Source organism: Miniopterus schreibersii, assembly GCF_964146895.1.
Source record: "Miniopterus schreibersii genome assembly, chromosome: 8".
NCBI lineage: Eukaryota > Metazoa > Chordata > Mammalia > Chiroptera > Miniopteridae > Miniopterus > Miniopterus schreibersii.
In genome coordinates this window covers 33,837,599-33,863,193 of record NC_138109.1, presented here as the reverse complement: position 1 = coordinate 33,863,193, position 25,595 = coordinate 33,837,599, and the positions used below count along the sequence as shown (strand labels likewise).

At 45.3% G+C, this 25,595-nt stretch overlaps 1 long non-coding RNA gene across 2 annotated transcripts; it reads right to left on the bottom strand.

Moving 5' to 3' along the window:
- Positions 1–25,256, bottom strand: LOC308560700. Of its 2 annotated transcripts, XR_013999369.1 has the most exons (4): positions 24,893–25,256; positions 5,283–5,350; positions 3,556–3,625; positions 1–750 (listed from the first exon to the last, which is right to left on the bottom strand). It is a non-coding gene; the product is annotated as an uncharacterized lncRNA (long non-coding RNA). The 2 variants fall into 2 exon arrangements; XR_013999370.1 differs by lacking the exon at positions 3,556–3,625.
- Positions 25,257–25,595: the final 339 nt, after the last annotated feature.

Sequence of the window (25,595 nt, the reverse complement as noted above, 5' to 3'; positions counted from 1 at the left end):
AAATTTTATAACAATCATCTCTTTTATTTGTATTTGCTTTTTCATAGCCCACCTACTTCTACAAAAGATTTAAAAGGAAATTTGCATAAAAGACCATAGGCCTGAGAAGACATTGAAATTTAACTGGGCCCATACTTGATCTGCAAAGCGATTTAAATCCGCCATCTCATTATAGTCTCAAAACATGTGAGGAATTTTTGTGGGGTAGGGATTATCACCCCCAAAGAGATGAGGAAACTGAGGCCCAACTCACAAAACCAAGTGGAACAAAAAGGGGCTTTTCTGGCGAATGAAGACTGAACGGAAAGTTTACTGCTTTCTGCTGCCTCGTGTTGGTGCGAAGGGGACAGAGCAAGACTCTCTGGGTTGGCTGGAGAAAGGAGCCCTTCTTCCTGCAGTGGGCCAGGGCCACCAAGCCACGTGGGAAGCCCCCCTCCTGCCCCACCCGGCCACACTCTCAGGAGGCCTCATTGTCAGTTTACAGATGATTGACAGAATTCAAGAATTGGAGCGAAGGCCTCTAAGCCAGCAGTGCTTCCAGGCTGGCTGGCTGATCTGTGTGGTCTCTTTTCAGCCCGTTGCCTAATCATCTGCCCTCTGAGTTTTAGGAGCAGCCTTGGGAGATGACCAGAGAGACAGGCAGAGGTGTGATATCTTCCAATTGTGTATCTTTACACTAGGGCTCCACTCCTCTGGCCTCAGTTTCCTTCTCTTCAATAGAATCAGGATGTTTGTGGCTTTCCTAGGACACTGTAAATTGAAACAAGATTTGGAGTTAGGCACTTAGAAAATGTCCACGTTGCTTCCCTTTCAGTTTCTGCTGGCAGCTTCAGCAAGGACTGAAATATTGATTGGTCTCCTGCACTGTGCTTTGGCCAGGGCCTCGCGGCTGATTTCCCAGTACTGAAGTCACTGTGTGCTGAGCCAGGGGGATGAGTAACCACCTCCCTTTCCAGCTGAGCTTTGTTTTATACAGGTGTCTGGGGTGAGGCCGTCCAGGTTCCTCTACCCAATCCCAAATCAAACCATTACGCCCGGCACGTGCTATGAGCTAACAAAGCAAGAGCTGCCAATCATGGCTATAAATCCAGGGTGTTTATGTAGTCTTGGTGCACCTCAAACTCCAATAACCCAAAGTCCCACGGGGGGTAGAGAAAACAAGCTGCAATAGTTGTTTACTCATCAAAAAACCACATTCTTCAGAGGAATTAGGAGCCAGGACACAGATGTCACTCAGTAAATCATCCAGCAGCAACTGGGGAATGATTGCAAGGGGTGGAAAATTTTCATCAAATAATGGGATAAAGGAGAGAGCAAAGCTTGAAACAAAGAAATCAGCCTGGACTGGGCTGGAATCCAGAAGATTCCTTCTCCCTGTGCCATCTGCAAACGTGTTTCTTTGGGGTGGATATTCAGAGTGATTCACCTTAAAAGTTTCATGGGGAGGGGCAAGACATCATTAACTCAGGTTCAGTGGGCTATTAAAGTCTGCTATCTGTTCAGATCTATGGGATGAGTTGTTCTTTCAGTGAAGACAGGAAAGCAAAGTTGGCACGAACTAAAAGATGGAGCCAACATCACAAAGATAGAAGCAGGCTGGGATTCAGGGAGCTCACCACAGACACCTGCCAGCCTAACCCAGGAAGCCGACTCAGACTCAGAGTTGGCCTCCTCTGAAAAGGCACAGGCACTGAGTCCTGCCGGCCCTGCCCAGGCTTGGCGCAGGGCCAGGTGGAGTGAAACTCCAGGGGGCTCTTGCTGGAAGGGATTGAGATGTCAGAGGAAGGACACTTTGAGAGGACATCTGGTGACAAGATCAACCCTTTCACTTTAAGAAAGAATAAACTGAGGCCGCGAGTGGAAAGGAGTGTTGGTCAGCCTGTCATTCATCTGATTGTATTATGCGGAACAGCCAATGCAGAGCCTCTTGAATCTCAGTGCAGTGCCGTTTATTCTGAGCTATTTACTCATAAGAATAGAATCTAAGCCCTGCAGGCGTGGCTCAGAGGTTGAGCATCAACCTATAATCCAGGAGATGGCAGTTCAATTCCCAGTCAGGGCACATGCCCAGGTTGCAGGCTCGGTCTCCAGTGGGGGGCATGCAGGAGGCAGCCAATCAATGCCTCTCTCATCATTGATGTTTCTATCTCTCTCTCTCCCTTCCTCTCTCTGAAATCAATAAAGGTATATTTTAAAAAAATAGAATCTAAGAGTTGTAAGGGCCTTATCTAATCCTGTGATGGAGAATGTGGGGCCTTTCTGATGCCAATCGGCCTCCCCTGCATATAGCTGGTATTAGTACATAGCTACAGGGTGTATTCTACCCAAATGGCTTTTTCCAACCCCTTCTGAGAAGAGCTCCTTGGTTTTGTTTGTTTGTTTCCAAGAAGAGCCTATATGGAAACTGAAGCCCACCACAGTCAGACAGAGCTGAGGGATGGAGTGAGAAGAGCCCTAACGACACCACTGTGCCCTTGACTCTAGCTATGCCGAAGGCAGTTCTTCCTGCAGGCACCCCTGCTAATGAGCCAATGTATTCTCTTTTTATTTACAGTTGTTCAATTTAGATTTCTGTCACTTCTGCTCTAATGTTAATCACTCACAAAGCTCTTTATTGTTGAGCCCAGGCACAGTCTCATACTTCGCCTCAACATGATGTTTCGTGTACTTGACATGTTTACGTGATGAAATCAATTGGCCTTCTCAGATTCTAATCCAATGCTCTCATTTGGCAAAGGAGGAAACAGAGGTCCAGAGAAAGAAAGGGTTTTGCTCAAGGTCATGTCCAGCTAATAATAGAACCTGGTTCGTGCACCAATGGTCATTAGATATCCCTTGATCAACTGCTTAGCAGCTGAAAAACCTGCTGCCAACAGTTGAATGAGAGCTCATGGAAAGTTCTGCATCTTCCATCAGGATATAGAGCCCCCACCACCACCACCACATATTTCCTCAGCCATGTCCCTATATAGCCTTGAAGCTGCCTAGGATGTCAGTGTGATATTTCATGTGCCTTCTCAGGATATAATTTCGAAGGACACTCTGGAGAAATCTTCCAGGGTTGGCATTAAAGGAGTAAAGAGAAGCCCATTTTAATTCTACTTCCTTTGGTCAACAAGACCAGTCCTGCAGAAGATTCTTTTCTAATACAAACTCATTCATCTGGTTCCCTCACACCTCATGGTCTCAGAGCTGAATCTTTGATTCCAGAGGTATTCTGACCAGAGGAAAATTTGCGTCTCCTTTAATTCAGATACTGTACTTCTTTTAATGAAATCTGAGTTATCATTAGCTTTTGAGGACAACCATGTGATTGACTTCAAAAAAATCAAAAGCAAAGGCAAAATAAGCAATTGAAAGAAGAATTTTTAGCCTGGAAATGAGACTATCCAGGGAAAGAGCACTATTTTCATATTTTTAAATGATTGTCATGACTCAGAAAAATTAGATTTCTATAAGATTCCAAAGGGAGGAATGGAGTAAATGGGTACAATCTATAAGAAGACAGATCTATAGATTAAGAAACCGAGGCTAAGAGAAGGTTAAGTAACTCACCTGCACCCACACAGCACATTGTTTTACCAAGTAAGAATGTCAGCGAAGACCTCCTGAAGTATCTAACAGCCTGAGACAATTGAGAGAGACAAAACAATCCTGGTTCAAATCACCATTTCCTCTCTTGGACAAGGAGCCCCCATAACATCTCTGAACGTCCTCATCTATAAGTAGGGCTTTAAACTGCTGAGGTTCCAAAAGCCAAATGATAGTTGTGAATAATGCAACTACCACAGGGCTCAGTTCACACTGGCACTCAACAAATCTTACTTCTCCCACCTGTTCGCTTTTACCTCGCCACATCACCTCTTCTTTTCCTGTCATTTGAAAGGCACAGGGTCCACGTTAACCCAGTCAGCGTCCAGAATGGCATTTTCTTCCTTTCATCAAAAGCCAGTTTCATTGGGCTAAACCATTTCCTGGTCCCACCAGAGAATCAATCACAGCCATGTACGTGGGAGGATAGGTGCCCAGAAAAGCATCTGGCAGAACTACAGAATGGGGGAGATGGTGCTTCTGGCACACCTGCACTTGCAGCCTCCTTCCCTGAGCGCCCCATCCATCACCTCTCCAGCAAAAGCAACTGTCTGCTCCCCACACTTTGCCAAAGCTGGTGCTCCATTTGGCCTCAGCCCTGCCAAACTGAGTTCCAAGAATCCACTTTGTTAGGTCCAACTTCCAAATCTTTGCCTATGCTGTTCCCTCTGCCTGAACAGCATAGAGAGGGTTTTTCTCTCTTTCATCCATTATTCAAAAACGTAGATGATTACACATCATCTCGTTCAGAAAGCCATTTCCTTGGCCCCAGCTTGTTTGTCTTAGTTTCACTGGTTTAAAATGAATTGCCAGGCACAAAAGTATTGATAAAACCTACCTTTTATCATCATTGCCAGCAGCAGCATCACTGGTTAGAGTGTAGTCTGCCTTTGGGCATACCTGGAATGGGAGCTGAAGGAGTGAGCACAGCATGGCTCTCTCACTCTTTTAGAGCAGTCAGGACACTAACAGAGAAGGAAGGTGACCAGCCCAGAAGGCCTCACAAAGGTGAATGTTCCAATATATGGGGGAAGACCTAGGTTGACCAAGCCCATGAAACTGATGTATAAACCCTAATACCCTTGAACTTTTTTACAATGGAAATGGAACTGCTAAGGACTAGAGAGTCCTGTTCACTCCCTCTCATCCACCTCCAGAATGATGCCTAATGAACAGAAAATCAGAACCACAGAAAACAGAAGTTGTATGATGCAAATGTCCCCTGTGATCAGTGTTCCTCTAGAGAGGAATAGTCCCCTCACAGACCAAATAAGCCATGCCCTTGAGCAGTTTAATTCCTACTGTCTTAGTCTGCTCAGGCTGCCATAACAGAATACCGTAGATTGTGTGGCTGAAACAATAGGCATTTATTTCTCACTGTTCTGGAAGCTGGGAGATCCAAGAGCAAGGTGCTGGCTGATTTTTTTTCATGATGAGGACTCTTACTGGCTTGCAGACGGCCACACTATTATGTCCCCACTTGGTGGAGAGAGAGGGAGAAAGCTCTCTGGTGTCTCTTCTTATAAGGACACTAATCTCATCATGAGGGCCCTATCCTCATGCTCATGACCTCATCAAAACCCTAATTACTTCCCAAAGGCCCCATCTCCAAGTGCCATCACATTGGGGATTGGGGCTTCAGCATATGAAATGGGGGAAACACAGTTCAGTCTATAGCACCTGTTACTCACCAAGAAGCCATCCAGCTCCGGCTCCTTCAGAGACTGGGTATTATACACAGATATCCATCTTCTTTGCTCTGTATGTAGATAGAAACATTATTAGCTCCTATAGTAACCCCAATTTAACATTTTGCCCCGGAGTTCTGTGTTCCTAAAGCCCTTCCTCTGGTGCTCTTCCACTGCCAACTTCGCTTTTCATCACGGCGCATGCTGGGGAGTAACAGTTGCCAAATGGGCGGAGGGAGGGAGCCGTGACAGACAGTGGAAACAGTGAGAAGTGAGCCGCCTTCTTTGGAAGGCTGTTCCCAAGCAATGGGAAACCAGATATTCTGGTACACAGGTGGACATTCCAGCCTTGCACTGTGGTTCTGTTTTTGAGGTCAAAGTAAGTCATTTCTCAACTTCAGCCCATCAATGCTGTGGTCAGAGAGAATTCCTCCCAGAGACCTGAAAATTATTCATGGAAGTCATTCCTTCCAGACTGTTGCAACTTTAAGTCTTATTGTGTGTTTGGGAGTATTTCTACGGAAAAGACGGGCAGTAAAATCAGACACCGCTGGAAAGCCACCATCATAACCCCAAAACCCCTAATTCTTAACCATTAAGAACGCTACTTAGCCTTTCCTTGGTTTTAATCCAACATGGATGTGGCATGTTTCTGGTCAGCTTGATGTCAAAAGCTCTTACAGGAAGTCTTGTTTTTTATTTTGCCACCAACATTCTTCCAACCCAGATATATGAGGCGTGACTGGTGAGGCTTTTTCCAGTCATGAGACTTCTCCAGAGAAATCCATTCATTCAGCAAACCTCGGTGAAAACCTGCCATGTTCCAGGACTTGGGCTGGCCCTGAGATTCAAAGCTAATCAAGAACAACCATCCACATTTCTCCTGATGCCGTGGAAGCCTTATCTTGTTTATGGCCTGTCTTAGTCTGTCTTCTAAGAATGAACACCTGGCCAGCATCATCTATGTGAAAATTCATCATTCTTTTCTTTTTTGCACAAAAGTCTGTCCCTAGATGATCCTCAAGGACAGATCTACTGGGATTCAGTCCAATATCCAGATGTGTGCATACGTTGAGGAGGGTCACTGGACCTTTGGAACCAAACTTGCTTTAACTTGACTCAGCTACAGAAACCTTTCTTAGACCCTGCTCAAGTTTAATATTGCTTTCCTGGGCCTTGTCTGTTCTCCAGTGCCTCTTATCTGAGGTTCTTCCAAGCCACCTGCTGCAGCCGACTCCGTTTCACTACCAGAACCGGAGAGTCATTTCCTGTTTCAAGTATTGGAAGAGATTTTTAATAAGATGACACAGAGCAGCTGTTTCCTCAAGCCACAGAAGGTGGAACAAAAAGAAGAGCACTGGCCTGGAATGAAGAGACCAGGTTGTCCTCCACCCAGTCCCCTTCTTGCTTGGTGGCGATTGGAAGTGTCTTCGGTCCGGACCCATCACTGTGATCTCCTCCTGAACCTCACTCCTCCCCTCCGCCTACCTCACTCCTACCCCCTTCCCAGAGTGTCTTTTCCAAGGTCTTAGCCAAGCCTTCCAAAGGCTCGTAGGAGCTGATTCACGCTGAACTGCAGCTTTCTGAGCGTGTGAGCCATTACTAGAAAGCAGTGGTGCTGGGCGACTTGAACAAACACCCCATTTACACCTGCTTGCCCAAAGAGCACTTCCCCTTTTCCTAAACGCTCATTGCGGGGGGCTGGCCAGACGAAGGTTGGATAAGGGTACACACCAACGTCAGAGGGGGCCCTGGGAGTTCCGAGGCGAACCTGCCCCCCCGAGGGAGCAAGGAGGGCCTCCTGGGAGCGGCATGGCCTTTGCCGCCCTGGAAGGAGGAGCGTGGGTTAACCAGAAAGAAGGGGCAGAAAGAAGTCTCAAGCAGGGAAACCGTGAGCCACTGCGCCGAGGTGTCAAGCAGCGGAGGGTAGCTAGGAACCTACCAGAAGTGTGAACTTACTGGAAGAAACATCAAAGCTGGAACAGGCAGATGAGGGTGGAAAAGGGAGAAAGAAACGAGTCCCAGAAGTCCTTGCAAGCCAAGAATGAGATCACTCCTCAGTTTACAACCTTTCAGTGGCTTCCTCTGCACCCAAATTAAGATCCGAATCCCAACAAAGAATGCATACACTGGGCTGGCTCTCCAAAAGGGCCAACTGCCTGCATTTGTTTCTTTTGTCAGATTTTCTAGAGGTGTTTTTTTTTAAAGAGGTGCAGCATTTTCTAACTATGGGGAGAAAAGTTGTTTTTTTTCTATTTTAAAGCATAGGGAAATGACATACAAGTACATCATCATCATTGTTATTGTTATTACTGTTATTTCAGGGATGTAAAAAGTATCAAAAAAGTATAACAAACATCTGCATATCCCTCTTTCATTGAAAATTAAGGCTACAGATACAATTAATGTCTCCCTCCCTAACCCCATTCCCTCCCCTGCATCCCACAGGGAAACACTGTCCTGACATTTGTGTGTGGTCCCCTTTCAGATTTTCACTCTTCCATCACATATATGCTTGTAAAACAATCATACTGGTTCTGCATGTTTTAAAGCTTTGACGAGTTGCACTTATTCTTCTACAACTTGCTTCTTTCACTCAACAGAGTTTTTGAGATTTGTCCATATTGATATATATAACTCAATTTTCTTCATTTTAAAGCTGTACAGTATGCCAACTGTATTGTATGAACATACAGAAATACCCCACAATTTATTTTTTCCATTCTCCTGATGATGGGTGTTTACTTCCAATAATTTGCTATTACAAATAAGGCTGCCATGACCATATATGTTCATCTCTCTCTATGCATGTGTACAAGACTTTCTCTGGAAAATATACCTGAGTACACTTTTTTGGTTATACATCTTCAACTATATTGTTTATTGTCAAATTTCTCTCCAAATTGATTAAACCCATTTAAACTCTTACTACCAGTGTATGAGAATGTTGTTGTGGCAATAATAACAACAGCAGCTGACATTTATTGGAAGTTTATTTATTGGAGCACATAAAAAGCTACTAGTGAGAAAACTGAAGCTTAGACATCCCAAAGCCCAGGTTTATAACCAAGGAGCTAACTGGTAGCTATTATGATTGTCCTGGTGGAGCAAAGAGTTGTTAGGCACCAAGTTCAAGAAAAGATTCTGCCTCCAACAGCCATGGGATCCTGTGCAATTCACACCCCTGTCTGAGCCACAGCCATTCACTCACTCACTCACTCCTTTGATAAACCTACCACCTCTACAGAGTCCTATACTAAATTGTTGGTGCTGAAGAAGTTTAGGTGCTTCAGTTTCTGAACATTTAAGATAGAGATGAAATATCTACTCATTGAATAACTTGTTAGTGTCCTAGGGCTGCCATATTTGTCTCACAGTTGTAGCAGTTACAAGTCCAAAATCAAAGTGTCTCCAGCCCTCCTCTCCCTCTGAAACCTGTGAGGGAGAATCCTTCCCTGCCTCTTCCTAGCCTCTGGTGGTGGCCTGCAATCCTTGGCTTGTTGCTGCAGCACTCCAGTCTCTGCCTCCGCTGTCACATAGTGTCCTCTTCACAGTCTTTGTATAAGGATACCAGTCACATTATATTAAGGGCCTACCCTACTCCAGTATAACCTCATCTTAACTAATTATATCTGCAAAGACCTTATTTCCAAATAACGTCACATTCTGAGGTGCTCGAAGTTAGGACTTCTACATGTCTTGTTTTAGAGGCACAATTGCACCCATAACAATCCTCCAGATGGGAACCCCAAGTAGCACAGGCCTTTGGGGCCCAAGGCTGAGCTGGCATGTCCTTCCATGGTGGCACTGGAGCTTTGGCCATCCAGCTCCAGGGAAAACAGATCCTAGGAGAGAACAGTCACACTTCCCAGTGCGCAGTTTTCTTTGTTGCAGCCTATGAATTAAGTCCAGCCAGCAATGGGATGTCTTTGATAAAACGAAGGGGAAAGACACCACCCCACTCTTTCATCCTGCAGGATTAGGTAATCAAAGTGTCAAGAGTGTTATACTAGAAGAGTGCTCCCTATTCAGCAAATACAGCCCAGTTCTAGAAGCCGTGATAGGCAATAATTTTTCTCTTTTAAAAAAAAAAGTTCTGTAGGCTACAGGAAGGGAAGAGAGCCAGCATTTTCATTTACAGCCGCCTCTGTGCCAAGCCATATGTGCGGTGGTTTACCAACATGATCCCTTTCCATCCTCGTGATGAGTCTTTGATGATTAACCTCCCTTGACAGATAAGGAAGCAGGTTAAGAGAAGTTGACTGTGTTTTTTCCAACTCCCACTGCAAAAAAAGGTGCCGGTACTAGCATTTAGACCAGGTCTGTCTGACAATCAAGCGTATAATCCTTCCGCCGTGTTAAGTTGTCTCTTCATTATTTTGCATCAGGTAACATATGTGAAAACTGAAGCATCATATCTGGCAGACAGAGAGCAGTCAATGTGCACTTACATCCTTCCTCCGGAGCGTGTTTCTGGCATGATCAACGAGTGGGTGAGAGAATGACAGTGGGTGAGAACACAGTACCCTCTGGTTTCCTGTCTTCGTGTGAACTCTCCCTCCTTTTTGCACACATGGATTTTAAAAATAAATGTGTCCCAGAGAGAAGGGTAGGAAGCAATAAAAAAAGAAGGGAATTCTCGAGATCACCCTCCGTTCTTTACACTCAAACAAAAGGGTTTAAAGGCCGGTTTTTAAAGCTTTTGTTACCTAGAGAACCTGCTGTTTACTAGGTTCTTAACATGTGCCAGGCCCAGTACTTGGTGTACAGTATATGTTCTCTGCTGATGCTCACAAGAGCCCAAGGCAGGACATTCACTCTCACCATCTTAGAAATGTGAAGACCAGAGAATCGAAGTACCTTGCCCAGGGTCACACAGCTAATAAGCGGCTGACCAGGATTTGAAGACAGGTCTGCCTGATTCCAAAGCCACATTCTTTGATTCCACGATTCTAATATTAAATACCTATTATGTTTCCAGCTCAGGCTAAGTCCACGGAGAATAGTAAAATATCAGATGCTGGCTTTCTGTTTGCTAGGTAATATCAAGATCTTTTTTCTTATGGAAAGCAAAGCGATGAAAGGATGTCAGACCTGGAGTCAGAATGCTTGGGTTGCTCTGCCCCTAACTACCTCTGCATCCTTTTGCACATTTCTAAACCCCTTTGGGCTCCATTTCCCTGATCTATAAAATAGGAGCAGTACCTGTTTCCCAGAGTCACTGGGAAGATTGAGATAACAGGTGTGCAGATGGTGTGTAAACTATGACGCACTGGACAAAAGTTAGCATTGCTTTAGGATGCTCTGGAGGTCTTGCTTGTGTTGTGTAATGCTTCATTAATGTCCACGAGGACAGTGAGCCAAACACATTCATTTCCCTGGAGATAGAGGGAGGTCAACTGGTATCCCCTGATGATGTTCCCAGCATGTGAAGTCCCAGAAGTCCACATGCCTGAGCACTGGACCTTCCTCCAAGCCAATGCCAAGCGGCAGATGCCAACAGTTTCCTGGCCCTCTGCAAGCACACTGTTGGCAACAACAACCCTTTATGTGTGGTTGGCATTTTAGGGTTACAGAGTAGTTTCACAGTCACAAATACTTTGCCCATCTTGGAACCAGCAAGGTGGGCAGGGCAATTCGCATATGAGGTAATGGGGGTGCTGAGGTTCCAGGAGGTGCCACGACTTGCCCAAGGACTTACAGTTATTAATGGGCAAGGTCCATACTACCCATATCTCAGGCCTCTATCTGGATCTAAAGTTCTTCCCATTTCTCTGTTGTGCACCACCTGTAACAGAGGAAAAACACTTGTCTGGGGCCCAGGTTACAAAGCATAGTGCTGAAAGTTATTCATTCATTCAATAAACACAGAGGATCTGCTCCTGCCCAGTCCTCTGCTGGGCCCTGCAAAAACCAATGGGCCAGATGCAGAGCCTGCTCTCTAGGACTCAATCTGTTGGACCACAGGATCATGTAGTGAGGGTCTGCTATGCCAGACACTTTACCTAAGCAATCTCTGATTTTTACAAAAATATGTTTTCCCCCAAATTTTATAATGGGCAATGCAATCAGAGACACTGAGTGATTTGTCCAAAAGCACTCAGCCAATATGTGGCAGAGGTGGGATTAGATTCCAAATCTGTTGGGTGTTAAACCTCAGGCTCTTTCCCCAAGAATATACAGGACTCCTCAAAATCTCTTCACCACAGACAGTCCAGGACAGAATTGTAAGTGCCACTGCACCCATTGGGTTTAATTATATGACGTCAAATGATATATTCAAATAACTTATTTCTCCTTTTGATTTCTAGGTTGGTAACTTCATACAATCATAGAATGTTAGAGGAAAAAAAGATCTGTAGTTAAACCTTCCCATTGTGCAGATGAGGGAGCTAAAGACCTTAAAGCACGTCTTACCCAACAACACACAATAACTTAATGTCAGCAAGAATTCAAGCTTCCATGTGTCTGAATTTAAAGCCCAGTTCCTTCCACTTCATCATGTTTTAGATGCCTAGCCTGGGGCTTAACACTTACTTTCACAATCTTCTTTGTGTACCAGGGGTGGGGAACATCTGGCCCATGGGCTGTATACAGCTGGCGAAATCTTTTGGTCTGGCCCTGCCAAGGCAACGGCAGGTGGGACTCCAAATTCCATAAATCTAGGAGCTTCTTTCATAGCTAATTTTTAAGTTGATAATTTTGTATAACCCAAGAATGATGTTATAAATATCCAAATGGCCCTTGGCAGAAAAAAGGTTCCCCACCCCCGGCAGACAATGCCACCTGTTTGGGGCAGGGAGCAGCTGTAGTTCACCTTTGTGTCTCCAGTGCCCGGCATGCAGAACAATGTGTGATGCTTGAATGACTGATGAAACAGCAACAACAATCCCCATTGTACAGATGAAGAAACTGAAGTTCAAAGAATGCAAAATATCTGTCCACAGTTACATGGCTCGCTGGTGGCCAAGTCAAGATGCTCACCTGGTCTTTCTGGCTCTGGACGCCACACTAGCCGCTGGCAGGAGGACCTCTGCAGGCACCAGCCTCACGGCAACCTGGACTGCAGGCACTGCATTCAGTCTCAGACAAGGCCCCTGACCTGCTTCCTCTTAGTGCTGGAAAGAGCCCTGGGAGTGCAGGTCCTGCAGGAGGGCCAGGTACATGACTCAGCTGGAAGCCCTGACAAGTGTGCAGGGTGGAGAAAGACATCCTAGCAGGGCCCCCTTGCAGAGGAGCCTCCAGCTCAGATGGCCAAAGCAGTCACACATGTTTGGAAGTCCGTGAAGAGCCTTGCTGGGGGCCAGGAGAAATATCATTCTGGGGGTTCCGCCAGGCCTGGAGATGAGGCTGCCAGCGGGAGGTCAGGACAGGGGGAGGACAGATGTGTCCACGGCCCTGCCAGAGGCCATGCTAGCCCCAGTGAATCAGTCCTCTAACCAGAGCCATAACTCCAGTCCAAGCTCGGAACGTTCCGGTTCCCAGATTAGACCATGGAAAAGTGATTCCATGTGGACTTTTCAGCCTGATCATTTACTCAACCCCCACCCGCACCCCCACCTCCAGCCCAGAATCACAGGCGGCCATTTCCTGTCAACATGAGGATGCTGCTCTTTATTTTCTTCTCTCTTGAGCACATAAAAATAACTCTGCCAGGCCCAAATACCCATGTGAGCTCTCGAGAAGCTGGGCTTAAACATGTTTGCACGTCAGGACCAAAGCAATCCCACATGTGGCTGCTGGAATGGGGTGTCCTCTACGTGGCAAGAGGCTGCCTCCTCCAATCTCAGGATGCTAATGGAAGGAAGAGGGAGCACATATGTACCCCTTCCTAAGCTCTTTAAACGGGCCTTCTCATTTAATTTATTGTCATAATTTTGCAGATGAAAAACGTAAGGCTCAGAGTAATGTGGATAGTTCAAAGTCATTCATTCACTCAACAAACACTTATCATTTCCACCAATGTTCTTAGCATGGATTTTGTAGAGAAAAGCCTTTTTTTTTTTCTGCTATATAAAAGGATTCACTAATGGATTCCCTTGTGTTTTCCATGCAAAGTTTCCAAAGTGCATAAGGTAAAAGACTAAATCTATGAGAGCTTAACAGGCATTTGGGAAAAATGAGTTATATACACACATTGGCCTGGAAATCACTGATTAAACAAGTTACTTAGGAAACCACTGATTAAAGAAAGTAAACAATGTAAGATTTTTTCAAAGCCTTTAATTGGCCAAAGTGTATTTGAGTCCCCCAGCAGAGTATAGAGTAAGCTGGATTTTCCCAAATTTTATGAGCGAGAGTGCTAAGAAAAAAATGTTTTGAAGTGCTTCCCCAGTACATTAGGCTGAATCACATGAAACCGCTAGCATTCAACTCTTTCTTAATCTACAAAACAGCAGTTCTACATGGTTTGATCTAATGTGTACAACAGGGGTTTTCACAGGTTTCATGCCTCCTTTATCATATTTCCTAGTGTGATGTGGCTAATAGGCCCTGAACTCCTTAAAGCAGACTTAATGTGTAGCCTTTTATGTGCTTGCTGTTAGGGCTGGAAGTAGCCTTAGAGTGGGAGGGCACAGATGGCTACTCTACCAAAATTCATTCTTGTCCTTCTATAACATAGTGTGAGGTTGTCATGGGAAGCAGCTGCCTAACCAGGGACTATGTTGGCCAGTCCCCTTACATCCAGGTGGCTGTGGGGGGCTAGTGTGCACTATAGAATGTACTAGCGATACATGTCACTACCATGCAAGGGCAGGTGAGAATCAGGTGTGTCTACTCCACCGTCTCCTTTGCTCACCTTCTGGCTGAATACTTCATGGCCCCAGAGGTTGGAACATCCATAACACTGAAGGGGACTCAACCCTGAGTCACCACCTGGTGGAAAGCTACTCACCAACCAGGAATGCCCACATTGAACTATTAGGTGAGGGAGAAAGAAACTGATTACTTTAAGCCACCAAAGTTTGGGGGGGGGGGGGGGAGCAGTGTTGTTGTCATCACAGGAGAAAGTTGGGAGCAGATGACAAGAGTGACCATCTAGTACCCTGAAGATGGCGGCAGAGCAGAGCAAAAGACACATCAACAAGGCCCACATAACAAAGGAATCACTGGTCAGGGTGACTAGACTGGGCTCATAAGCTTGGAAGCTGTCTTAGTCAAGTCAAGATGCTATAACAAAATGCCATAGACAGAGTGGCTTATAAACAACAGAAATTTATTTCTCACAGTTCCAGGGTCTGGAAAGTTCAAGATCAAGGCACCAGACAGATTTGGTGTCTGGTAAGAGCCTACTTCTTGACTCATAGATGGCTTTTCACTGAGTCCTCACATAATGGGAGGGACAAAGGATCTCTCTGGGGTCTCTTTTATAAGGGCACTAAGTGCCTCCATAACCTAATTACAGCTCAAAGGCCCCATCTTCAAAACCATTGAGGATTGGGTTCTAACATATAAATCGGGGGATGGGTGTGGACATAAACATTCAGTTGTAGCAAAAATCAATGTAATTTGTAGGAAGTATAACATGAATGAAGACTTGTGCTGATTATAAGGGCTAATCAATTGGTTGAGATGTCCCTTGGTGCCTTTCTCCCAATCACGCTTTCCATATCCAACCAGTCCTCACCAAATCCTACTGATTCTATATCCTCTGTCCCATGAACCTATCTCCTTATCGCCTCTGCCCTTGATACACTGACTCCTTCAGATTTCCCGAAGGCCAGTCTCACACCAACCCATCCAAAGCCACACACACAGGAGGATTTCAAAGGGATTTTCTTAACACTAAAAATATAACTATATCTCTCCCTATATAAACCCTTGAGTGGCCCCCAGTGTGCTCAAGTAAGGTCAGAGGTCCTCAGCCAGAGAATTGGACAAGTGAGTCCCCATCTTCTGAGCTGAGCTCATTGAGTTAAGTGAGAAGAGGGTGAATTTTGGAGACAGACTACTCAGGTTTTGAGCCCTGACTTCACCACCTCCTACCTGTGTGGCCATGCATATGGACCTAATACTTTTGATCTTCCATTTCTTCACCAATATAATGGAACAGCACCCCAATGCCTTGCATACAGAACGTGTTCTGTGTTAATCACCTTTCATCTTTTCACATGAATAGAGAGTGCCAAGGACACTGGATGTGGAAGTGGGAAGCTTGCCTCTTCTTTCAGGCTTACCGCTAGCGTGGTAACTCGGCACAGAGTGGGTGCTCCATGCATGCGTGCCTGCCAGGTAGGTCAGCGCTCAAACCCTGGCTCCCAGTCCTCCCACGCATCCTTCTGCTCTCATTGCCACACCTGGGTTCAGTTCCAGGCATGAGAAGATGGTTGTTCCCAGACAGTGTGCTACTTTTTGCTATCTCCACCACATAGAATGAGAGCCAAGCTCTCAAGGGGCAAAAGACACATTTCCCCCACCCACCAGATGTGCCCAAAAGAAACATCTGTGCCCATCAGGGAAGTAGATGGAGTAGTAATGGGCATGCTAGCCCTGGGGGCTTCCAGCACATTGGCCTCTAAATCAAGCAGGCAAGATCTTACATTCTTTCTGCTGGTCTTTGAAAGTAAGGCAGGAGAGAAAACATTTGCCTCCCCAAAGCAAACATCTGCTTTGCAGTTTCTGAGGACAAGCCCACAGAGACAACTCTCCCTCTAGGAAGACTCCCAGGAGAGACCAACCATGTGTGGGGCACTTTCCCATAAAGGAAAGGCCAAGTTCCCAGAGATGTCCTTAGCCACTCTACCCTCAAGGATAATATTAAGAGCCTCTTACCCACCTGCTCTTCCTTCTGTAGGCCTGGGACAACTTTTATCTTTAAGGTGGCTCAGCTCATCATTGATCTCATTTTATGAAATGAGTATCATTTTACTCATTTCAGTCTCAGGGTTCTGGCATTGTATTATAGTGGCCCCTTTATTCTACCTACACTCTTCAGCTAAAATAAACTATAGGACAAGGGCAGACGTGGTTCTCATAGTCATATAGAATCCTCACAAGAACGCTGGTTGTTTTACAGAGCAGAAAGAATCCTGATACACCACGTGTTGTGAAATCTTAGAATTATGACATCTCAGAATTCAAAGTAGCCACATTTATCTTGACTTTCTACCACGTAACTCAACAAACTCTCTAGGTCTTTGTGAGAATTAAATGAAATATTCAGAGTACCCGCTAGAGACCACATTAAAAGATAATTATCCAACTAACAATTCACCATGCATGATAGAAACCATTGTTTGAATACCCAACAGACATTTCCTTCCTACATTTTTTATAGTGACATCTACACGTCGTGTGTGAGCACACACACACACACATACACACACACAGAGGTTCATGTTTTCCTAGCCTTCCCTACAATTAGGAGTGGCCATAGTTCAACTCAATGATGTATTCAGAGGAATTTACTGGAGGGTTTCTGGAGAAAGACGTCTCCCGGGATAGAGAGATGCCACTCTGGCTTCCCTTGGCTTCCTGCCTTTGAAAATAGCCATTGAGGGCTAATGCTAAGGTAGCTCTATTTAACTCACAAATCAACAAGCCTGAAGACAAAAGCTGGTGTTCTAAGGAAAGAGGAACAGAGAGGTAGAAAGGGGCTGGTTTGGTTTTGGGGGGTGGGTTTTTGGTTTTGTTTTTATGAGCCACTGAACCAGCCCGGAACTGCCTAGTTCTTAAGCCATTGCTAGTCAGGTGTCCTATTACTTGCACTCAAAGTATCTTAACTGAGACCTCATGCATTATCAACCCATAGTATATTAACATCTTGGGACATGAAGGGATTGCACGGGGAGTAGATGTTTCCGGGGTTAAAAGTAGAAAATAATCCTTTAGAAAAACTGGAAAATATGTAAGTGGATATTTAATATTATCAATAGATCCCCATGTGAAGGCCTCTGTTTTTAAAACAGGAATGATAATAATATCGACCTCATGGGATTGTTCTGAGGACTAGATGAGTTAATACATGCCTGGTAAAGTTAAAAGTGCCAGGAACGTAATGAGTACTATCTAATTATAGCTATCATGTTAATCAGTACAGCTTAGTTTTCTCTAATAAAGGATATGAGTCTGGGCAGGACACAGGATTTGGAATCAGAAAACCTGGCTTGTGGACAGATCCTTCCCTTTGATCACATATCAATGTTTGTGGCTGTTTTAGGACAATGAAATCTCCGTGGAATATAGTCCCTGTGTCAAAGGGTGTTGAAAGTTTGATGAATCTGATGAATTTTGAGTTATCGCATGTTGCCAATTGAGTAATGAAATAAATGTATCGCTAGAAGTCTAAAAACACTTAAAAATGTGCTTGTAAATAAATTGGAACGTTTGGTTGTGCAACTAAGGAAGGGCCTGAAGGTTTTTAAATAATTTCATATGAAATTTGTTTTTCTTTCCTAAAACAATAGCTGGACAATAGCAAGTCTGAGCAGAAAAGTGGAGAAGATGGACCGGGAACTAGCGTGCGGGAGAGAGTTTGCGTCCTGCCACTAACCTTAGGCAGCCGATGTGCCTTCAGGCAAGCCTTTTCTCAGCCCTGGGCCTCCTTTCCTCACTAGTAAATTGAGGGAAAGACCCTGGAGCTAGAGGAGAACACCACAGGCCTTACCCCAGCTCCACTTCTCAGCTGTGAGACCTGAAATAAGTCACTTTCTCTGAGCTCCTTCTCTAAAATGGGGGTGAACCAACAGCAACCTCACAGTACGGCTATGCAGGTCCAATGCCAGAACACAGGGAAAAGGTCTTGGCACAGGGCAGACCCTTAATAAATGTTGGTTGGGGCATAATACATCCCAGTTCCAACCTTCTACAATTCTATGTCAAGTATGGCCTGGAAGGTGCAACACAAGAGAGGATGTGTTGTTTGTCCCACAAGACCGTGGCTTGGACCCCACCAGGAGGCTGGGGCTCCCTTGTAAACAATCAAACGGCTCTTGGCCAACCTTTAGCATGAGGGACATTTATTAGATTCAGGAGTCAAAGAGAGTTCATAAGGGCCCCTGGGTACTGGTGTGAGGAATGTGGGACAATAAATATGGAAACGGTGTAAGCTCTGAGCAATAGACTTCTACAGGATGTGCGGTACCTGAGTGGTCACGGGGATTGAACATGAGAACATTCGTTAATGTCCTCACCACCTATGAAAGCAACCCTCACTCAGAGCAGCCCTCCATACACACACATGCACACACACACACGCACTCGTGCGTGGTTTGACACTAATGATTATGACTGACAGAGAAGTGGATGAGATAGGCAGAAGGCCTCTCCTTCATCGCCAAATGCACCACATCTAATAATACACGGAATACATCAATCAAATGGCCTACGTAGTAATGCTACAATTTATAAAAGATGCTGATGTCATGAATTTAATGAAAATGATGCTACAGAAGTGCATGAATCACACAGCAGAGTCAGTGATAAATGATAACCTGGCAGGTAGACTAGCTAGTCATCGTAGACAAAAAAAAAAAAAATCAAAAAGGTTAATAATATGATAGGAGTTTTGAAGGAGAGCATTTCTAATATAAATGAAACTCAAAGAAAAATTAACGAGACTTCTGTTATATTTAACCCAATTTCCCTGCTTTGATAATGCCGCAGAAGTCACAAGTAAACAAAGCATCGTGTGCTAGCACACAGTGTCATGGGAAAACTAGACCAAAGACACCAACATTCGGTTCACTCTTGGTTCACTGTAGCCATTTGCATATAATCGCAATGCAATCTACATGCTGTTAAATAGAAGACAAAATAAGCATGACAATAATTTTTTTGTCCATTTTTCAAAATAATCTCCAACCAAACCTCTTCCCTTTTTACTCTTCACTATGAAGCTACATCCTTATTTTATGTTTACTCATTTTAAGTGACTCATTTAAAACGTTAGGGCTTCTTTTATATGGTTACACAAACAGTAAGCAGCCCTACACTGAATCCAGCCCTCGCAGGCTCTGGGCGCAGGCCTGCGGATGTACAACGGACAGAGGAAAGGGCTTGGATGAAGGCCCCGGGCAGGAAAGCCTTCGATGCCCTGGGAGATGTGAGGAAATGAGGAGGGGCCAACGCGAGTGAGCAGGGTCAGCACAGACCAGCCCAGGCAGGTCCGTCAGGCAGTTGGAACAAAAACTACAAGTACACTGGGAAGTGACAAGAGTTTCAAGCAGATGCTCCTCCCTGAGCACTGGGTGGATGGAGGTGCCACTCCAGGAGGCAGGGAGGCAGGAGCAGCAGATCTGAAAGGAGATGGTGTGTTTGTTGTTGGAGGGACAGTTTGAGGTGCCTGGAGACTTGCATGTGGACAGCCCAGGAGGCACTAGATAGTCCCAAGGTAGTCAGAGACGCACGGCCTGAAGACGAGGGTTTGGGAATTATTGGTTTGGAGGACATAGCTGAAACCATGCTTAGGGATGCAATTCCCCAATGAGAAGGTGTACAAGAGAAGAGAATCCCGTGGCAGGAACCCCGAAAGAGCTGAGAGAGAGCCTGCAGCCCGCCCAGACGACTCCAGCTGGAAAACTGTTACCAGATGCCGGAGCGGCAACAGGAGGAAATTGTAGATAGCAATGAGGAGTCCAAAGGGACACTTCTATGGCAATGAGATATGAGTTCTATGCCCTCTCCATGTCAGAAAGTTAATGTTATTAATGAACTTGACTTGTTACATGTTGCCAATTCAGTAATGAAATAAAAGCACTAACTTGATCTTTAAGGAAAAACTTGAATTGGCCAGAATAACCTTTTCTCCTTGTAAACAAAACAAAGTTCTCTGATTGTGCAACTGAGTACAAGGCCAGCCAATGTTAAATAATTTCATATGGAGCAACCCCACCCCCACTTTCACTCTAAATTAATATATCAACTGCGAGGTGGCAGAGTTGAGTAAGAAGGGAAATAGAAGAGGTGTCAGGAGGCCCGGGACCTAATTATTGCTCTGTCACTGATAGGTGTTGAGACCTGAGATGAATTATTTCTCTCTGTGCCTCAGTTTTATCATCTGTGAAATTAGAAAAAAGGGGCTTGATGATGACTTCAGTCTCTTTCAGTGTTACAACCTTGCAGTTCTCTAAACAGATAGGCTAGTAGGCAACTAACTTTCACTGAACCTTGAAAGTTAATGTAATGTCCCAGCCCCATAAATACCTTGTTTTATTTAATATACACAGCATCTCCATGAGGCCAGCATTGTTGTTGTCAGTTTAGAAATGGAAAAACTGAAGGTCAAAAAAGAAAGAACTGGGGCTTCAATGTCACGTAAACACAGGTGATAATACTGACTATGCCAGTGATCCATGTATTGTTTCTGAGCTTTGTACTCATGCTTCATTGCCCAGCTTTGTGATGCAGGAGCTGGACCCTGTGACCATGTCTCCTTTGCCAGCTGGCATCATGTTAAGTGTTGTCAGTGGAGGGCACTACAGGAAGGAGGGGCTTTTTCCTCCTGGTTCCATGTGCTTTCTTTCCTCTTGCTCCTGTGGTGAACAGCAACCAGCATGTACGCGACACCCAATCTCATCGGTGCTCAGTAAGTGTCACTGGCAGCCCAGAAGGCAGCTCCCCAGCAAATGTGAAATCCCTAGAGTGTTTTGTGGGCACCCCAGGGTCTGGTTTCCCACTGGTGGCACGTGATCAAACCTCTCCACCATCCAGTGGACTACAGTCCCACCTTCTCCAATGAGGCCTGAACCTCAGCCTAGGAGCGGGAGTCTGCTTCCAAATGTATTCCTTCTTTGCACATGAAAAGCATATCTCTTGCTCTCCTCTACTCATAACACTTCTGACACCAACCAGTTCTCCAAGTCTCAGACACCAACTGTGTGTCCTACAATTCAATCATGACATTAACTACCTGGAGTTAGCTCAGACCCACAGGTTAAGGGCTCAGCCGCACAAGACTGCCTCATGACTTCAGATGTCAGTCACAAGTCCCAGGTTGTCACCTAGACTTCTGACCAACAAGCTGTAACTTGGGGGTCCCACAACCCTCCTTCACATTTACCTTACTTACATACTTACATTTACTGGTTTATTATAAAGGATACATAATCACTCTGTTGTACACCTGAAATTGATATAATAGTGCATGTCAACTATAATTGAAAAATAAATATAAAAAATGAAGTGAATTAAATTAAGGACACAAGGATACAGTGAACAACCAGATGAAGAGGTACACAGCATGAGATCTGGAAGCGTCTTGAGCACGGAATTTCTGTCCCCATGGAGTTGGGGGGGGTGTCATCCTCTTGGCTTGTGGATGTGTTCATTAACCCAGAAGTTCTTCAAACCCCACAGTTTAGGGAATTTTTATGGAGGTTCCATCACATAGGCAACTCCTCTCTCATCCCCAGGAGATAAGGGGGAAGGGTGAAAGATCCAAGCTTGTAATCATGCTTGATCTTTCTGGTGACCGGGCCCCATGTAGGAGCCCACCAAGAGTTGCATCATTAGAACAAAAGATGCTCTGTCACCCAGAAAATTATAAGAGATTTAGGAATTCTGTAAGGCACTCCTACCTCCTCCATCACGCAGGAAATTATAGGGCTTTGGGAGCTCTGTGTCAGGATCCAGGGGCAGAAGACAGTGTGTATATATATATATTTCTTATTATTTCCCAGCTACCCTGCCTCAGCCTTAAAGGTAGAGACTGCAACTTAATCCTCTATTTCTGCATTCTTTAGTGTTATCTTTACCCCTTAGTTAATAACTGTTAATAATTAGTTAATAAACTAGTTAATAAACAAGTAAATAACTAGTTAATAATAACTTGGTTAATAAAGTAGTTAATAATTGTAACTAGTTTACAATTCTTTATATTAAACTTTCTCTATTCTAATTACTGTATGGTTTCTATCTTCTAATTAGACCCTGACTCATAGGCTTAAAGAGTGTTACTTAACCTCTCTGAGCTTCTATTGCTTCTTCTGTAAGATGGAAATAATAATAATAATAATACCTCTTTTACTGAATTACAAAAAATAAAAAATAAATAAGAGCTGTTATATTATATAGCACTTAGGAGAGCATTAGTTACAGTGCTCAATAGTTGAAACTTCTTTTGTTTCATTAATTTACACACTAGTAAGCGGTGCATCTGAAATTGCACCTGGACCTAAATTATTCTAAAAAGTACTTTCTTTCTACAGCTACATGTTAAAACATCCATCTTTTAAGGAACATGAGACCTTAGAAGGCAGTCAGTGTAGTGGTTAAGAGCCTGGGTTTTGGAAGCCAAAATGTCTGAATCTGGTGCCAGCATTGATCAATTGTGTATCCTGAGCAAGTTACTCAACCTCTCTGCGCCTCAGCTTCCCGGCCTGTACAAAGGGGGGGGGTGGCACCTGCCTCACAGGGCCGCTTGAGGATGGGAGGGGTCACTACGCAAAGTGCTCCGCTGGTGCCTTGCCCGGAGTGAGAGTTCAACAGTCATCCCCATTAGTCTGACTTCCCTTGCACTCCCACGGTTCCTGGCGCACAATAAGCACTCGATGGATGGTGTTGGTATCGGTGCCAGTGGTGTTGTATATATTCAGCAAGTTCTTTGAATGAATAAATAAATGCATGTGGAAGAGCCAACTGATAGAGAAATTTGCTTTTACAATGTAGGGGGCCAGAAAGCATGCCAAAGAACTATGTGGAATGTCCTCCCCGTACATGAAGCCCGTGGGCCAAGGGCTGCAGCCCAAAAACCTGGAACTTCTCTGCCAGAAGGCAAGAGGCCACCAAGGCAGTGTTGCCAAGGCAGCCCAAGCCAGGCAACACTGAGCAGCCTGACCTTGGGAGAAAGATCGTGTTCAGCTTAAGGATGTGTGCGGTAGGCCCTCCGGTGAGGGTGAGGGGGGACATGAAGCAGGGCAGGCGGGCAGGAGGCTTTTGAGGAGCAGCAACCCGCACCCAGGGCCAACCTGGGCTAGTAATAACAGTAACCGCTGTGTGCCAGGCCCCTGCCGGGCCACCACTGTGCCAGGCCCTTTACCCACTTGGTTCATTTTTCACACTCCTGAGAGGTGGGGATTAAACCTGGTGGCTTCTACTCCAGACAGCTCTGGGCTGTGACTGAGGCCCTGTGACCTTGGACAAGGTCCTTCACCTCTCTGAGGTCTTCTGTGAACAGAGGTAATAACAGTGTCTACTCACAGAAGTGCAGGAGGAGAGACAATGTCTAATAGTAAATTCAGCCTCCCTGCATGGAGCTCCCTAAACCTGAGCAAAAGCTGGGGCGGGAAGTGGCAGCTCACCCAGGACAGCACGGCCTCCAAAAGCCGCTCTGACTTCAGATTTCTTGACATAAAACATTTAGGCCTAAACACATTCAAAAATGTTCTCTGGATAAAATTGACACTTGACAGAATTGGGGGGGGGGGGGGGAATAGCAGCTAATTTTTATTGAGCACTTACTTCGCACCTGGGTAAGCATGTCACATGAAATAACTTGTTTGTTCATCATAATAACCCTAGTCTACCCCTACTGATAATATTTATGTCATACCACATACCCATGTAGTTCTTTTCAGTCAAAAGTAAACTTTCACATCTATAATTTTCTTTTATTCTCCCAACAAGTCTAGGACCTTAAAGTTCTTATTGCCCCCAATCTACAGATGTGCAAAGAAGCCCAGAGAAGTGAGATGGCTACAAAGAGAGTTAGTGACAGAACCAGAGAATTCAGGTCTTCATTCCTGGGACCAGTGCCTTTTCAACTGCAGGACTGCTCTCTGTTCTTGACCCCCGTGCCCTTCCCACAGATTCGGTTTCACCCCACCCCTGCTGCCCCTCTCTTGAGCAGTGCCTTTCCTTTGCCTCTGCTCCCTGCCTTAGACCCTCCTCACAGAGTATGTCCTCAATGACAAAATCGTAGTTCAAGGCCTGGCTCTGCCACCACTTCTGCTCTCTGACTCCCATAGTCTCATCTGTAAAACAAGGAGAGGATGGTACTAAATCATTTCTAAGGGCCCTTCTAACAATTGCTAGTCTGGGTAGAAAACTGACTATCAGCTCATTTACACTAAGGTGTGGCTGACTGATAAGGGGACTTGCTGTGTCCTCTCATCAAAGGGAAATTGCTTAAACAGAGATTACTAAAGGGGGTATTATTTAGCCCAAGGAATGACTCTGTGATTATAGAATGGAAGGTAAGTGGGGTTACCTAGTTGCAGTGTTTTAGACAATTTGGGGAAGGGGGAGTCCTGAAACTTCCTGGTCTGTCCTGCCCCTGTATTCCCATGAGACTTTGGGGCTTTCTCTCTTACACCCAGCTACCACATAAGCATCCTTCAAGCACTGCAAAAGTCACATCTCATCTATGCTCAAGAGTCTCTAAAACTCGCTAGAGGTTACAGCCTAAAAATCCCTCACCTGCTCTAGTCCCCTATTCCAGCTGTACGCACCACATTCGCCTTCATGTTTTCTCTCAGCCTGCAGTGAATTCCCGATGTTGTTCAAGCATGAGCTGGCATTTCCCAGTTCTTCATCTTTGCCACATGCCATCCTCCTCCAGAGTCAAACTCCACCTATAAAGGCCCAATCATATCTCACCTTTTCCCTGAACTCCTTTCCAACCCACACCCCTAACTGGACATTTCCCCCTTCCTCTGAACCCTTGGAGTGCTCACCTTGACCGCTGATGACTTCTATCACATCTAGCATATCTGATCGTCTTCATCAGGATTAAGATCCTTGAGGGCAGAGTCTGGCTTGTCTTTGAGTTTGTACTGAAAATGTATCTGTGGATCCTCAATAAATGCCAGGCGAATTGGATTAAATAACTAAATGCCAGTAAGCATTTGGAAGAGGCTATTTGAAGAGTCGTGCATCCCTGGAAGTGATCTGGAGTCACCCCCACCCCACCCCCCAGACTCTTTAGGACACTTAGAGGCCATGGGGATGCACCACCGGGTTTTTAGGAGCCCAGATCAGAGGGAGCACAGGCAACTGCCCCTGCTGCTGTCCAGGTGTTTGCTGAGTCCAGGCTTCCCTGGGCTGCTCCCAGCCAATGACTGGGTGCAGCAGGGATGCTAGTGCCTGCCCACCCTATCAGATACAGCCAATGACAGCACAGCAGAGATGCTGGTGCCTGCCCACCCTATCAGATACAGCCAATGACAGCACAGCAGAGATGCTGGTGCCTGCCCACCCTATCAGATACAGCCAATGACAGCACAGCAGAGATGCTGGTGCCTGCCCACCCTATCAGATACAGCCAATGACAGCACAGCAGAGATGCTGGTGCCTGCCCACCCTATCAGATACAGCCAATGACAGCACAGCAGAGATGCTGGTGCCTGCCCATCCTTACTTGGGCTCCTCCAATGGGCA